This window comes from Triticum urartu, chromosome 5A (assembly GCF_056163025.1).
Source record: "Triticum urartu cultivar PI428250 chromosome 5A, HENAU_Tu73, whole genome shotgun sequence".
Taxonomy (NCBI): Eukaryota; Viridiplantae; Streptophyta; class Magnoliopsida; order Poales; family Poaceae; genus Triticum; species Triticum urartu.
In genome coordinates this window covers 475,640,828-475,645,093 of record NC_141877.1, presented here as the reverse complement: position 1 = coordinate 475,645,093, position 4,266 = coordinate 475,640,828, and the positions used below count along the sequence as shown (strand labels likewise).

The 4,266-nt window shown below is 43.4% G+C and overlaps 1 pseudogene across 1 annotated transcript; it reads left to right on the top strand.

Annotated features, from left to right (window-relative positions):
- The first annotated feature begins 2,475 nt into the window (after window positions 1-2,475).
- Window positions 2,476-3,548, top strand: LOC125556330 (protein RADIALIS-like 3 pseudogene; annotated as a pseudogene). Its single transcript, XR_015603373.1, has 2 exons — window positions 2,476-2,810; window positions 3,113-3,548. The product of XR_015603373.1 is annotated as a protein RADIALIS-like 3 pseudogene (transcript).
- The last annotated feature ends 718 nt before the right edge of the window (window positions 3,549-4,266 follow it).

Genomic DNA, 4,266 nt, shown 5'->3' with positions numbered 1-4,266 from the left:
AAAAGTGTAAAGATGACTGTGTGCATATGTTAATGCAGAGAACGGGGTTTTATCTTCCTTTCCGGAAAAAATTACTTGCTTGTCGTGTGGTTCTTGCTTGCAAAGATGCAATTGTGCTTGCGGTGGAGCGCGGTTTTCAGTTTTCAGTTTATTATTTGTTGAGACTGATTACCAGATGGTTCAGCAACTATGAAATACCAAAGATGACAAATCTGGAGGAGTTCATATCATAAAGGAGATGAAATCGATGCTCCACTCTTTCCAGGGGTTTAAGCTAGTATTTGCTAGGCGCAGGTGCTAATTCTTTAGCCCATTCTTGTGCGCGTTTTGCTGTTAAATTTGTTGAACTTTCAATTACGTATGATGTAATCCCTGGCCATCTAATTGATTCTTTGCAATCAGATAAGGTGCCGCCTAATGAATAAAGAGCTTTAAGGCAGTGCTTTCAAAAATAAAATAAAATAAAATATGCTGGAGTACCACATTTTTGCAGCCCAAGGTTCTTTGTAGCGATAGCTGTTGATGTACCTTGCACCCTGGCATAATCGCAACCATCCAATGTGTAACCGCCAATTGGCAGAATCTATTCCAGCTTCTAGGACCAAAATGAAATAATGAGTCTCCCCAGCCACGACTCCAATATGTTTGGAGGAGGAATTTGACCATATGCCATGATGATGTTGCGATGCCTTTTATCCATGGTTCTGTGTGACTCTGCGCATGTTCCTCGGTTGGCCACGGGGGCCATGGAATTGCAAGATTTTCCAACGGCACCATGCAGAGATTTCGCTGCCACATATTCCATCCTTACGGTAGAAGCTAGCTCACATGGAGGCGCTCGGGTCCGTCTGGTGCTGGCCATGGACCAAAGAAACCGGGCATCTTGCCCCAGTACAGTAGATCGATCTCGCTGGAATATAATCTGAATAAAGTGTGGTTTCAGGATGACAGGATATCCCCTCTGTCATATTCTGATTTTTGAACCTTCTTTCTGAAATATTCATAAGTACGCTGCTTCATGTGTTGAATTCTCTTCGTCAGCCCGCTTGATCTCCTGTGTACCAGTACTTATAGAAACCTCACAACACGGAGATCACTGTTCGTCAAGTGATTTTTTTTCTGGGTTTGTAGTGCTGCTCTGAACTACCACGGACGTACCCGTGCTCTATGCTTTGTGTCTTAACTAGCTCACGTAGCCACCACCTACAATCAGCATCGAACTTGATCCCAAATCTACCAACGGAACCTCTCAAATTCCAGGCACCAACTTGTGGAATTTTTATTTATTTTTGATAAAGAGAGCTTCCTCTCCGATTTCCATTAAAAGAAACCACAATGTTTTGCTGATTACACTAACTTGCGGGATTGGAATCCATATGGTCTCTACATCACTTCAGCCAAGATTCAGAATATTTACTCCTTTTCCTCGGCCAAAAAGGGCATCCCATTTCTGATGTGCTGTGGATTCTCTTGGCTCGATCGTTCCTATACCCACCCGCCACCCTAGCTAGCCTATATCTCAATCTAGTATCTCGCTCGATCCATAGCACCCACAAGAAAGGCGAATTTCTGCATGTGGCCCTCGGCTACTGCACCCTCCAAGGCATGAGCATATGCTTATCACGTCGATCAGATAGAGCAGCTCGAGAGTGTGGAGACATAGTCACCAACTCGTCGCCATGTTGCCCATCGGCCCGGAAGGCGCCACGTTGGTGTAGTGACTAAGAGCATCTCCAACAAAGTCGCAAAAAATATTGAGCGTTAAAATAATTTTACAGCGTCACTGTAGCATTTTTAGCGCGCTGCGGCTAACATTGGTTTTTCACATGCTCAAAAAATGCACGCCCAAAAAAGCACGCGTGCAAATTATGAAGCGCGCGCGGTCCGGCGCCCAACATTTGTAGCATGTGATAGTGCTTTTAAGCAGGTGCGTTAAATTCTTTTGCGTGTGCATTATTTTGCAGCATCTGTTGAAGCCTCTCCGGCGCCCAAAAAGAACGGCTTTTAGTGTGTGGAGCAGTTTTCGGGCACTTGTTGGAGATGCTCTAACTGTTGGACTTTTGAATCTTATCTCCATATGATCGAAATGCAAGGCAGGACCCCCTGGAAACCTGACTCTTCGCTCCACGTTGCATCTGCAAGGGAAGGAAACAACACGGTTCAAGAAAAAGAAAAAAAAAAGGAGCCAGTTGCACTGCCATGCATTTGAGACGTTGACGTGGATCGATCAATTATGCGTACTTCGATGTGTCGACCCAAGCGCATCGCAGCAACAGAATCTACATTTCAAAGGAAGCGCTTTCATCCAAAAATGTTCAGAATCAGAATCTAATTAGCCTCACAGACCTTTCAGTCGCCAAGCCGATGGCAATCCCTATACCATACGAGCGTCAAGGCCGGCGGGGCGACGCCCCAAGCTCCTATAAATAGTGGGCACCGAAACAGCGCAGCCATCATCAAATCATAGCAACCGGAGCTTCTGAAGTGCAAAAACCATAAGCACTAACTTAGCTCGGTTCCGATCCAGTTGGAGATGTCTTCTGGGTCGAGCAGCTCATCCCTCGGCGGCGCCAACGCGGAGTGGAGCAAGAAGGAGAACAAGCTGTTCGAGGATGCACTCGCCTACTACGGCGAGGGCACGCCCGACCGCTGGCTCAAGGTGTCCCGCGCCATGGGCGGGACCAGGACGGCCGACGAGGTGCGCCGCCACTATGAGATCCTTGACGGCGACATCAAGCTGATCGAGTCCGGCAGGGTTCCTTTCCCCAACTACAACACCCAGGGGGCTTGGAACTGATTCATCAAGCAAGGTAACCAAAACCCAACCGGATCCTTGTCTCTTGTCTACAGTTTATAAGTGTGAATATCAGCAGGTCCTAGCTCAGAGCTATATAGTCATCGATCTCAACTCAATCACTTCTCATAACTATCAATAATTATAGTGATCGATCATGCCCTAGCCTAGCATCTACACAAAACTATCCAAACAAATGGGGCCATGCATGTTTCTCCCATTGAAATACAAATTTCAATGTAGCCCATATCTAAATTTGAGAAGTTGAGATAGATATGTTTACTTACAAGGTACATCTCTTGTTGTATTTTTTTTCAGGACCAAAGCTTCTGAATTCTGAAGATCCTGCAAACAGGATAACCTGTTGATAATCTAGCCCTTAGCTGGGACCATGTTATTATAGCAAGCATACATAATTATGTATGTATAACGAAGATTGTGGGCACTTGGTTAAGAATATGTGTGTGCACATGAAGAAGACATATGTGCATGTACGTAATATATACTAGGTTTGTGAGCAAATCAAGTGCACTTGGTCTCGCAGACTCTAGCATGTATTTTTCATTGCGTACAGTATTACTCATCCCGAACATCCCCAATAAGTTTTTGAGTAAGCAGCAGAGATGTAAATCCCCTGTACTTGTGTGTACTGTTTACGAACTTGTGTTGGTAGAATATTCCTGTTTGTCTATCATTTGGTTCAAGACTCAGATGTTTACATTGAACTTTACATGTTATCATTATCAATCCCTTCTGATGAAGATGGAGTAGATGTGAGTATGACTATGTGCCATCTGATAACTTGTGTACTCCCTCCGTTTTATTTATTCTGCATATTAGCTTTGACTGAAGTCAAAGTCTAATTTTTTTGAGAAAGTTTATAGAAAAGTATATGAACATTTATAATAACAAATATGTATGAAGTGAAAACATGAAGTTGATTATTTGTCTTCTCGAACAGTTTTCGCGTCTGAAAATAAATTTCCATAAGAGTGAACTACTTTGCTTTGGAAAGGCCAAGAAAACGGAGAATGAATATAGGCAAATCTTCGGTTGTGAGGTGGAGTCTCTTCCGTTTATGTACCTCGGAATACCCATTCACCCCCCTAAGCTCACAAATAAAGAATGGGAAATTTTCGAAGACCGCTTTGAAAAGAAGCTCAGCAGTTGGAAGGGGGAACTCATGTCATATGGGGCACAATTGACTCTTATCAACACTATTCTCACAAAGTCTACCCATGTTTATGGTCTCCTTTTTTAAAATGCCCAACCGGATGTTTAAAAGGCCTTATTTTTATTGATCTAGGTTTTTCTGGCAACTCGATGAGCACAAATATAGAAGTACATACTAGATAAGTGGGATATCTTATGGCAAGAGCTTATTCGTAATGGATATACAAGTTTCTTAACGAGGAGGGTGTATGGCAGGAGCTTATTCATAATAAGTATCTATATTTAGAAACTCTATCTTA